At 46.5% G+C, this 12,808-nt stretch overlaps 1 protein-coding gene across 4 annotated transcripts in view; it reads left to right on the forward strand.

Annotated features, from left to right (window-relative positions):
* The first annotated feature begins 1,522 nt into the window (after positions 1 to 1,522).
* The window catches only part of amot (angiomotin), a 35,656-nt gene continuing 24,370 nt past the window's right edge, over positions 1,523 to 12,808 (forward strand). For 3 of the 4 annotated variants that reach the window (XM_080508669.1, XM_080508672.1, XM_080508674.1), the window contains exon 1: positions 1,523 to 1,914. The gene's annotated coding sequence lies outside the window, so the exon portion shown is untranslated. The remainder of the gene's footprint in view (positions 1,915 to 12,808) is intronic. The other variant, XM_080508670.1, reaches the window with a different exon arrangement.

Raw genomic sequence — 12,808 nt, forward strand, 5'->3', positions numbered from 1 at the left:
GAGAGGGGGAGGAGGAGGAGGGAGGGAGCAGGGTTGAGAGAGGAGGAGGAGGAGGGAGGAAGAGGGTAGAGAGAGGAGGAGGAGGGAGGGAGCAGGGTTGAGAGAGGAGGAGGAGGAGGAGGGAGGAAGAGGGTAGAGAGAGGAGGAGGAGGAGGAGGAGGGAGGAAGAGGGTAGAGAGAGGAGGAGGAGGAAGAGGAGGGAGGAAGAGGGTAGAGAGAGGAGGAGGAGGAGGAGGGAGGAAGAGGGTAGAGAGAGGAGGAGGAGGAGGGAGGAAGAGGGTAGAGAGAGGAGGAGGAGGGTAGAGGGTGGAGGGAGGAGGGTAGAGAGAGGAGGAGGAGAGTAGAGGGAGGATGGTAGAGGGAGGAGGGAGGGAGCAGGGTAGAGAGAGGAGGAGGATAAGGAGGGTAGAGAGAGGAGGAGGAGGAAGAGCGTAGAGAGAGGAGGAGGAGGGAGGGAGCAGGGTTGAGAGAGGAGGAGGAGAGGAGGAGGGAGGAAGAGGGTAGAGAGAGGAGGAGGAGGAAGAGGGTAGAGAGAGGAGGAGGAGGAAGAGCGTAGAGAGAGGAGGAGGAGGGAGGGAGCAGGGTTGAGAGAGGAGGAGGAGAGGAGGAGGGAGGAAGAGGGTAGAGAGAGGAGGAGGAGGAAGAGGGTAGAGAGAGGAGGAGGGAGGGAGCAGGGTTGAGAGAGGAGGAGGAGGGAGGAGGAGGAAGAGGGTAGAGAGAGGAGGAGGAGGAGGGGGGAGGAGGAGGAAGAGGGTAGAGAGAGGAGGGGGGAGGAAGAGGGTAGAGAGAGGAGGAGGAGGAGGGGGAGGAGGAGGAAGAGGGTAGAGAGAGGAGGGGGGAGGAAGAGGGTAGAGAGAGGAGGAGGAGGAGGAGGGAGGAGGAGGAGGAGGAGGGAGGAGGAGGAAGAGGGTAGAGAGAGGAGGACGAGGAGGAGGGTAGAGAGAGGAGGAAGAGGGAGGAGGAGGAAGAGGGTAGAGAGAGGAGGAGGAGGAAGAGGGTAGAGAGAGGAGGAGGAGGAGGGGGGAGGAGGAGGAGGAGGAGGGAGGAGGAGGAAGAGGGTAGAGAGAGGAGGACGAGGAGGAGGGTAGAGAGAGGAGGAGGAGGAGGGGGGAGGAAGAGGGTAGAGAGAGGAGGAGGAGGAAGAGGGTAGAGAGAGGAGGAGGAGGAAGAGGGTAGAGAGAGGAGGAGGAGGAGGGGGGAGGAAGAGGGTAGAGAGAGGAGGAGGAGGAAGAGGGTAGAGAGAGGAGGACGAGGAGGAGGGTACAGAGAGGAGGAAGAGGGAGGAGGAGGAAGAGGGTAGAGAGAGGAGGAGGAGGAGGGGGGATTTCCCTGCTCCAGGAAAACTTTTCATCCACTCTCCCTGAGCTGAAGGAGGCCGTTAGCAGGGGGAGAAGGGAGGGGAGGGGGAGAGAGAGAGAGAGAGAGGGAGAGAAGGAGAGGGAGAGGGAGGGAGAGAAGGAGGGGGAGAGAGAGGGAGAGGGAGGGGGAGAAGGAGGGGGAGGGGGCCGACATTCCTCTCATACTGGAGCTGGAGCTCCGCTTCTTCCTCCGCCGTTAACGGGACCCTGAGCGAGCGGAACTCCGACTTTCTACCAGGAACTCCGACTTTGTACCAGCGGAACTCCGACTTTGTACCAGGAACTCCGACTTTCTACCAGGAGCTCCGACTTTGTACCAGGAACTCCGACTTTGTACCAGCGGAACTCCGACTTGTACCAGCGGAACTCCGACTTTCTACCAGGAGCTCCGACTTTCTACCAGGAGCTCCGACTTTGTACCAGGAGCTCCGACTTTGTACCAGCGGAGCCCCGACAGCCCCGGACGCCGTGGGCCGGGAGGAGCAGCTCTGCAGCCGCCGCCGCCCCGCAGGAAGGACCTGAGACTGGATCCACTCCGGGAAGTTTCCACACCAAGGTACCCGGCCTGGGCGGCTGTGTGAGTGTGCGTGTGTGTGTGGACGCGCGTGCGTGCGCGCGGCAGTACTTCAGCACAGTCCAATGTTTCTGAAAAAAAACAACAAGAGTTTACCACTTTCAGAGAGTCTGTAGAGTCACTTCAGAGCTGTAGAGTCACTACAGAGACTGTAGAGTCACGACAGAGAGTGTGTAGAGTCACTTCAGAGCTGTAGAGTCACTACAGAGACTGTAGAGTCACGACAGAGAGTCTGTAGAGTCACTACAGAGACTGTAGAGTCACGACAGAGAGTCTGTAGAGTCACGACAGAGAGTCTGTAGAGTCACTTCAGAGCTGTAGAGTCACTACAGAGACTGTAGAGTCACTACAGAGTCTGTAGTCACTACAGAGACTGTAGAGTCACGACAGAGAGTCTGTAGAGTCACTACAGAGAGGCTGTAGAGTCACTACAGAGGCTGTAGAGTCACTACAGAGTCTGTAGAGTCACTACAGAGAGTCTGTAGAGTCACTACAGAGGCTGGAGAGTCACTACAGAGAGGCTGTCGAGTCACTACAGAGTCTGTAGAGTCACTACAGATGATCATGTTTATGTTAGATATATTTGTATTGATCGATTTCCTCGTCAACAACAATGAAAATAAGACATTGCCACACATTGTCCAACACATTGTCCAACATATTGTCCAACACATTGTCCAACATACTGTCCAACACATTGTCAAAACATTGTCCAACACATTGTCCAACATATTGTCCAACACATTGTCCAACATACTGTCCAACACATTGTCCAACATATTGTCCAACACATTGTCCAACATACTGTTCAACACATTGTCAAAACATTGTCCAACACATTGTCCAACATACTGTCCAACACATTGTCCAAAGCATTGTCCAACACACTGTCCAACACATTGTCCAACATACTGTCCAACACATTGTCCAAAGCATTGTCCAACACACTGTCCAACACATTGTCCAACATACTGTTCAACACATTGTCAAAACATTGTCCAACACATTGTCCAACACATTGTCCAACATACTGTCCAACACATTGTCCAACATACTGTTCAACACATTGTCAAAACATTGTCCAACACATTGTCCAACACATTGTCCAACATACTGTCCAACACATTGTCCAACATACTGTTCAACACATTGTCAAAACATTGTCAAAACATTGTCCAACACATTGTCCAACACATTGTCCAACATACTGTTCAACACATTGTCAAAACATTGTCCAACACATTGTCCAACACATTGTCCAACATACTGTCCATAACATTGTCCAACATACTGTCCAACACATTGTCCAACATACTGTTCAACACATTGTCAAAACATTGTCCAACACATTGTCCAACACATTGTCTAACATACTGTCCAACACATTGTCCAAAACATTGTCCAACATACTGTTCAACACATTGTCAAAACATTGTCCAACACATTGTCCAACACATTGTCCAACACATTGTCAAAACATTGTCCAACACATTGTCCAACATACTGTCCAACACATTGTCCAACATACTGTTCAACACATTGTCCAAACATTGTCCAACACATTGTCCAACACATTGTCCAAACATTGTCCAACACATTGTCCAACACATTGTCCAACACATTGTCCAACATACTGTCCAACACATTGTCAAAACATTGTCCAACACATTGTCCAACATACTGTCCAACACATTGTCCAACACATTGTCAAAACATTGTCCAACACATTGTCCAACATACTGTCCAACACATTGTCCAACATGCTGTCCAACACATTGTCCAACACATTGTCCAACACACTGTCCAACACATTGTCCAAAACATTGTCCAACATATTGTCCAACACATTGTCCAACATATTGTCCAACACATTGTCCACATTGACGCATTGGGCCGTCTGCACGTGCAGTTTACCAACGAGCTCAACCACTTCTTCAGTTCAGGTTCGGTGTCTGACTTCAAGAGTTTCACAATAATCTTCTTTCTACACATAGACGCGTTGCTTCTGAACTTTATGTTGAAGCAGAGAATGAGAAACCCTGAACGATGTCGTTCAATGTGCCATTGGCTCGGGTTCAGGCACGGAGCTGTACACATAACTGCTTCAATATGTTTCTCCAAAAGCTGTCCAGTTTGAGACATGTCCAATAGAGGTGGGTCAGAGCGCCCTCTGCAGGTTTACATGGGTTACACAGAAAGGAAATGGTTTTTGAATTGAATGGTGGTATTAATAGAGTAGGATGAAGTCCTAACAAGACCCTCCCTCCAGACCAAGCCTCCAATCTGCATCCTGAGCTCCTCCTCCCAGCAGGGGGTGCTCTCGTCTGTTTGTTCCAACAATAGATTTACAAAGCCAGAGGCCCATTTTCTAGTGGAGCCAAAAAAAGGTTAGAAATCTTTTCATCTTCTGGGAGACACTCAGCGTTAGAGTGTCTCCCAGAAGAATTCCTCATCATAATATCAGAACAAATATGTTGAAGTAAGAGAAAATGTGTTTTTTAACTCAGCAAATATGACAAGCAGTTGATTAACGTCTCACTCTTCCAGAGTGACCAAACATTTCAGTCTCCAGGAGGTAAAGGATCACCTGCCAGGTGGAGAGAGAATGCATGATGGAAGTATACTGGAGGAGGGATAGAAGTGTCTGCAGCTTTCTAAATCTGCTGCCATGTTTTATGGTTTTAAACAATTCAAATTATCACGTCAATTGTCGTGACAGTTGCAGCACATCTGGGTGGTGAGAAGAGAAGTGCTGGAAGACGTCACTCATTTCAATGTCCACCAGGGGGAGTTTGGGAAGATTGCACTGCATAGATGGATGGCTGGATGGATAGATTGATTGATGGATGGATGGACAGATAGATAGTGGTTGTCCTGGAGACGGTGCTGGACAGTGGATGCTGTGGTTGTCCTGGAGACGGTGCTGGAAAGTGTATTGGTTGTCCTGGAGACGGTGCTGGACAGTGTATTGGTTGTCCTGGAGATGGTGCTGGACAGTGTATTGGTTGTCCTGGAGACGGTGCTGGACAGTGGATGTATTGGTTGTCCTGGAGACGGTGCTGGACAGTGTATTGATTGTCCTGGAGACGGTGCTGGACAGTGTATTGGTTGTCCTGGAGGTGGTGCTGGACAGTGGATGTATTGATTGTCCTGGAGACGGTGCTGGACAGTGGATGTATTGGTTGTCCTGGAGACGGTGCTGGACAGTGTATTGGTTGTCCTGGAGACGGTGCTGGACAGTAGATGTATTGGTTGTCCTGGAGACGGTGCTGGACAGTGGATGTATTGGTTGTCCTGGAGACGGTGCTGGCCAGTGTTTTGGTTGTCCTGGAGACGGTGCTGGACAGTGTATTGTTGGTCCTGGAGACGGTGCTGGACAGTGTATTGGTTGTCCTGGAGACGGTGCTGGACAGTGTATTGTTGGTCCTGGAGACGGTGCTGGACAGTGTATTGGTTGTCCTGGAGACGGTGCTGGACAGTGTATTGTTGGTCCTGGAGACGGTGCTGGACAGTGTATTGGTTGTCCTGGAGACGGTGCTGGACAGTGTATTGGTTGTCCTGGAGACGGTGCTGGACAGTGGATGTATTGATTGTCCTGGAGACGGTGCTGGACAGTGGATGTATTGGTTGTCCTGGAGATGGTGCTGGACAGTGTATTGGTTGTCCTGGAGATGGTGCTGGACAGTGTATTGGTTGTCCTGGAGACGGTGCTGGACAGTGGATGTATTGGTTGTCCTGGAGACGGTGCTGGACAGTGGATGTATTGATTGTCCTGGAGACGGTGCTGGACAGTGGATGTATTGGTTGTCCTGGAGACGGTGCTGGACAGTGTATTGGTTGTCCTGGAGACGGTGCTGGCCAGTGTTTTGGTTGTCCTGGAGACGGTGCTGGACAGTGTATTGTTGGTCCTGGAGACGGTGCTGGACAGTGTATTGGTTGTCCTGGAGACGGTGCTGGACAGTGTATTGTTGGTCCTGGAGACGGTGCTGGACAGTGTATTGGTTGTCCTGGAGACGGTGCTGGACAGTGTATTGGTTGTCCTGGAGACGGTGCTGGACAGTGTGTTGGTTGTCCTGGAGACGGTGCTGGACAGTGTATTGGTTGTCCTGGAGACGGTGCTGGACAGTGTGTTGGTTGTCCTGGAGACGGTGCTGGACAGTGTATTGGTTGTCCTTTGAGGACAGAACAAGTTCCAACAGTGAGGACTGAAGCAGAAACAGTGAGACATGTGAAAAGATTCTATATTGAAAAGATGAAAGACGGAAGTATGAAAATCACAAGAGATGAAAGCTCCAGTTGTTGCGGCTGTGCACCGTGTGTTGTTACCATGCAGGAGAATCAAAGCTCTGACATGCTGGACTCTAGAAGAACCTCCCTGTCAGGACTGTGCCGGTCCTGCAGCCCCTCCAGAGCCCCCCGTTTCCGTGAAGGAAACATGTGAGTGTGAATGAAAAAGCCCTACAGATTAGAGGCTGACTGGGTTTTGACTCAGAGCCCAGGAATTCTGCTCTTCTGGTCATAAACACGTCTCCCTCGCTTCCTGACTTCCTGTCATGTGCTCGGCTGTATTTATGTCCTCAGGAGTTCTAGTTTGAAGTGCTGGCTGCTGACTCGGCTGAATTTGACAGAACGGTTTTCACATCATTTCCCAGTTTGAAAACCACAGTGAAATCATATTTATGCTCATGTATGTCGAAGAGACCGTAAACCACCGCGGACGTCTTTAGTCTAAGACTTCCTGAAAACTGATTCTGATCTGATGATCAGACCAGACGTTGGTGCAAACCTGCAGCTCACAGGTGACAGCAGATCCTCCAGAGCAGGGTGGGGGACCCCGGTCCTCGAGAGCCGCAGGCCTGCAGGGTTTCTGTGTGTCCTCACACCCACACGGCTGACAGCAAGTAGTGGCTCGTTACCAAGCTTCTGTGGAGCCTCGTCATGAGAAGTCAGGTGTGTTTGAGCAGGGAAACATTGAAAACCTGCAGCTCACGGCTGACAGCAGATCCTCCAGAGGGTTGAGTCCTGAGCTGTTCAGAGGACAGGAAGCATCACCGTCAGGTGTAACTCAGTGAGTCGAGGGCATCCGAGTCGGGCGTAACTCACTGAGTCGAGTCCATCCAAGTCGGGTGTAGCTCACTGAGCCGAGTTCATCCGAATCAGGTGTAACTCAGTGAGTCGAGTCCATCCGAATCAGGTGTAACTCAGTGAGTCGAGTGCATCCGAGTCGGGTGTAACTCACTGAGTCGAGTCCATCCGAGCCGGGTGTAACTCAGTGAGTCGAGGGCATCCGAGTCGGGTGTAACTCACTGAGTCGAGTTCATCCGAATCAGGTGTAGCTCAGTGAGTCGAGGGCATCCGAGTCGGGTGTAACTCACTGAGTCGAGTTCATCCGAATCAGGTGTAACTCAGTGAGTCGAGGGCATCCGAGTCGGGTGTAACTCACTGAGTCGAGTTCATCCGAATCAGGTGTAGCTCAGTGAGTCGAGTCCAACCGAATCAGGTGTAACTCGCTGAGTCGAGTCCATCCAAATCAGGTGTAACTCACTGAGCCGAGTCCATCCGAGCCGGGTGTAACTCAGTGAGTCGAGTCCATTGGAGTCGGGTACATTCATGTCCTGAGGGCCCCACAGAGCCAAGAACCAAGGACAGAAGGTGGGGTCTTCCTGGAGGTGGGGTCTTCCTGGAGGTGGGGTCTTCCTGGAGGTGGGGGCCGGGGCAACAGTAGAAGTTAGAAGTGGTTCACTGTCCTGATGAATGTGTCAGAAGACGCCTATATATCAATAAAGTTGAATTGAATTGTATTCATGTCATATCCAGTTGAATTCTAAACAACTTGAACATTGTGGTTATTCCTGAAGATAAATATAATTTCTCTGAAGCGTTTCAATTTTCTGATAGAATACAATAGAATACAATAGAATAGTTATTTGTATTTCCAGAGGGATATACTTTGCAGTGTTGCTCCTCACAGAGTAGAATACAATTGAAATAGAATAGGAGTTAAAACACAACAGCAGCAACATAGATCGAATCAATACATCTATTGATCTCTACAGGGTTAAAGTGCAGAGGGCTACATCAAGTTGTCTCGACAGGAGATGGTGGACCCTCTGCTGCCCCCTGCTGAGCTGTGGAGGAATGACACACTCAGTGCCACAGACACTGGTCATTCACTCCTTCACTCCTTCACTCCTTCACTCCTTCACTCCTTCACTCCTTCACCTCACCTCCTTCACTCCTTCACTCCTTCACTCCTTCACGCCTTCACTCCTTCACTCCTTCACTCCTTCACCTCACCTCCTTCACTCCTTCACTCCTTCACTCCTTCACTAACCCAAACATTTGCAGCAGCTGACAGGATGACTTCTTGAGCTGGTTTTGTGGGAATCAGCAGTTAGTGTTGTGGCGCCACCCTGTGGCCATGTGTAGACACTTCACTCTGTACTCACTGCTGGTATCCTGTCATTCCAGTCACATTGCTTCTATTTTCTAGCTCTATGTTCTGACAGCTGTGTTCCAAACACAAAATACTCGCGTCATCAGCAAATGCACTTCATTTCAGACCATCGCAAAGATCTTGAAATGTATTCTGTCTCAGTTCTGATGCTTCACATTTACTAGTTTGTGTCATTCAGACTCCCGGCGGCACACGAAGCCTGTACAGAAGAGAAAGCACACAGCTGAGCGCAGCGCCCTCTGGTGGCAAATGCTGGAGCCACAATCAGTCCTGATGTTTCACTGACAGTAGTGAGGAGGATCTGCTCACTTTAACAAGTCTGAACAGCAAATGTGGAGGAAGCAGTTACTCTGGTACACAGGTGAAGCAGTTACTCTAGTACACAGGTGAAACAGTTACTCTAGTACACAGGTAAAACAGTTACTCTAGTACACAGGTGAAGCAGTTACTCTAGTACACAGGTGAAGCAGTTACTCTAGTACACAGGTGAAACAGTTACTCTGGTACACAGGTGAAGCAGTTACTCTAGTACACAGGTGAAACAGTTACTCTAGTACACAGGTGAAGCAGTTACTCTAGTACACAGGTGAAACAGTTACTCTAGTACACAGGTAAAACAGTTACTCTAGTACACAGGTAAAACAGTTACTCTAGTACACAGGTAAAACAGTTACTCTAGTACACAGGTGAAACAGTTACTCTAGTACACAGGTAAAACAGTTACTCTAGTACACAGGTAAAACAGTTACTCTAGTACACAGGTAAAACAGTTACTCTAGTACACAGGTAAAACAGTTACTCTAGTACACAGGTAAAACAGTTACTCTAGTACACAGGTAAAACAGTTACTCTAGTACACAGGTGAAACAGTTACTCTAGTACACAGGTAAAACAGTTACTCTAGTACACAGGTAAAACAGTTTCTCTGGTACACAGGTAAAACAGTTACTCTAGTACACAGGTAAAACAGTTACTCTAGTACACAGGTAAAACAGTTACTCTAGTACACAGGTGAAACAGTTACTCTAGTACACAGGTAAAACAGTTACTCTAGTACACAGGTGAAACAGTTACTCTAGTACACAGGTAAAACAGTTACTCTAGTACACAGGTAAAACAGTTACTCTAGTACACAGGTAAAACAGTTACTCTAGTACACAGGTGAAATAGTTACTCTAGTACACAGGTAAAACAGTTACTCTAGTACACAGGTAAAACAGTTTCTCTGGTACACAGGTAAAACAGTTACTCTAGTACACAGGTAAAACAGTTACTCTAGTACACAGGTAAAACAGTTACTCTAGTACACAGGTAAAACAGTTACTCTAGTACACAGGTAAAACAGTTTCTCTGGTACACAGGTGAAGCAGTTACTCTAGTACACAGGTGAAACAGTTACTCTAGTACACAGGTAAAACAGTTACTCTGGTACACAGGTGAAACAGTTACTCTAGTACACAGGTGAAACAGTTACTCTAGTACACAGGTAAAACAGTTACTCTAGTACACAGGTGAAACAGTTACTCTAGTACACAGGTAAAACAGTTACTCTAGTACACAGGTGAAACAGTTACTCTAGTACACAGGTGAAACAGTTACTCTAGTACACAGGTAAAACAGTTACTCTAGTACACAGGTGAAACAGTTACTCTAGTACACAGGTAAAACAGTTACTCTAGTACACAGGTGAAACAGTTACTCTAGTACACAGGTAAAACAGTTACTCTAGTACACAGGTAAAACAGTTACTCTAGTACACAGGTAAAACAGTTACTCTAGTACACAGGTGAAACAGTTACTCTAGTACACAGGTAAAACAGTTACTCTAGTACACAGGTGAAACAGTTACTCTAGTACACAGGTAAAACAGTTACTCTAGTACACAGGTAAAACAGTTACTCTAGTACACAGGTGAAACAGTTACTCTAGTACACAGGTGAAACAGTTACTCTAGTACACAGGTGAAACAGTTACTCTAGTACACAGGTGAAACAGTTACTCTAGTACACAGGTGAAACAGTTACTCTAGTACACAGGTGAAACAGTTACTCTAGTACACAGGTAAAACAGTTACTCTAGTACACAGGTAAAACAGTTACTCTAGTACACAGGTAAAACAGTTACTCTAGTACACAGGTGAAACAGTTACTCTAGTACACAGGTGAAACAGTTACTCTAGTACACAGGTGAAACAGTTACTCTAGTACACAGGTAAAACAGTTACTCTAGTACACAGGTAAAACAGTTACTCTAGTACACAGGTGAAACAGTTACTCTAGTACACAGGTAAAACAGTTACTCTAGTACACAGGTGAAACAGTTACTCTAGTACACAGGTAAAACAGTTACTCTAGTACACAGGTAAAACAGTTACTCTAGTACACAGGTGAAACAGTTACTCTAGTACACAGGTAAAACAGTTACTCTAGTACACAGGTGAAACAGTTACTCTAGTACACAGGTGAAACAGTTACTCTAGTACACAGGTAAAACAGTTACTCTAGTACACAGGTGAAACAGTTACTCTAGTACACAGGTGAAACAGTTACTCTAGTACACAGGTGAAACAGTTACTCTAGTACACAGGTAAAACAGTTACTCTAGTACACAGGTAAAACAGTTACTCTAGTACACAGGTAAAACAGTTTCTCTGGTACACAGGTGAAACAGTTACTCTGGTACACAGGTAAAACAGTTACTCTAGTACACAGGTAAAACAGTTACTCTAGTACACAGGTAAAACAGTTTCTCTAGTACACAGGTAAAACAGTTACTCTAGTACACAGGTAAAACAGTTACTCTAGTACACAGGTAAAACAGTTACTCTGGTACACAGGTGAAGCAGTTACTCTAGTACACAGGTGAAACAGTTACTCTAGTACACAGGTGAAACAGTTACTCTAGTACACAGGTAAAACAGTTACTCTAGTACACAGGTGAAACAGTTACTCTAGTACACAGGTAAAACAGTTACTCTAGTACACAGGTAAAACAGTTACTCTAGTACACAGGTAAAACAGTTACTCTAGTACACAGGTGAAACAGTTACTCTAGTACACAGGTAAAACAGTTACTCTAGTACACAGGTGAAACAGTTACTCTAGTACACAGGTAAAACAGTTACTCTAGTACACAGGTAAAACAGTTACTCTAGTACACAGGTGAAACAGTTACTCTAGTACACAGGTAAAACAGTTACTCTAGTACACAGGTGAAACAGTTACTCTAGTACACAGGTGAAACAGTTACTCTAGTACACAGGTGAAACAGTTACTCTAGTACACAGGTAAAACAGTTACTCTAGTACACAGGTAAAACAGTTACTCTAGTACACAGGTGAAACAGTTACTCTAGTACACAGGTGAAACAGTTACTCTAGTACACAGGTGAAACAGTTACTCTAGTACACAGGTAAAACAGTTACTCTAGTACACAGGTAAAACAGTTACTCTAGTACACAGGTAAAACAGTTACTCTAGTACACAGGTGAAACAGTTACTCTAGTACACAGGTAAAACAGTTACTCTAGTACACAGGTAAAACAGTTACTCTAGTACACAGGTAAAACAGTTACTCTAGTACACAGGTGAAACAGTTACTCTAGTACACAGGTAAAACAGTTACTCTAGTACACAGGTGAAACAGTTACTCTAGTACACAGGTAAAACAGTTACTCTAGTACACAGGTAAAACAGTTACTCTAGTACACAGGTGAAACAGTTACTCTAGTACACAGGTAAAACAGTTACTCTAGTACACAGGTGAAACAGTTACTCTAGTACACAGGTGAAACAGTTACTCTAGTACACAGGTGAAACAGTTACTCTAGTACACAGGTAAAACAGTTACTCTAGTACACAGGTGAAACAGTTACTCTAGTACACAGGTAAAACAGTTACTCTAGTACACAGGTAAAACAGTTACTCTAGTACACAGGTGAAACAGTTACTCTAGTACACAGGTGAAACAGTTACTCTAGTACACAGGTAAAACAGTTACTCTAGTACACAGGTGAAACAGTTACTCTAGTACACAGGTGAAACAGTTACTCTAGTACACAGGTAAAACAGTTACTCTAGTACACAGGTAAAACAGTTACTCTAGTACACAGGTGAAACAGTTACTCTAGTACACAGGTGAAACAGTTACTCTAGTACACAGGTGAAACAGTTACTCTAGTACACAGGTAAAACAGTTACTCTAGTACACAGGTAAAACAGTTACTCTAGTACACAGGTAAAACAGTTACTCTAGTACACAGGTGAAACAGTTACTCTAGTACACAGGTAAAACAGTTACTCTAGTACACAGGTAAAACAGTTACTCTAGTACACAGGTAAAACAGTTACTCTAGTACACAGGTGAAACAGTTACTCTAGTACACAGGTAAAACAGTTACTCTAGTACACAGGTGAAACA

Source organism: Blennius ocellaris (assembly GCF_963422515.1).
Source record: "Blennius ocellaris genome assembly, chromosome: 14".
NCBI classification, from domain to species: domain Eukaryota; kingdom Metazoa; phylum Chordata; class Actinopteri; order Blenniiformes; family Blenniidae; genus Blennius; species Blennius ocellaris.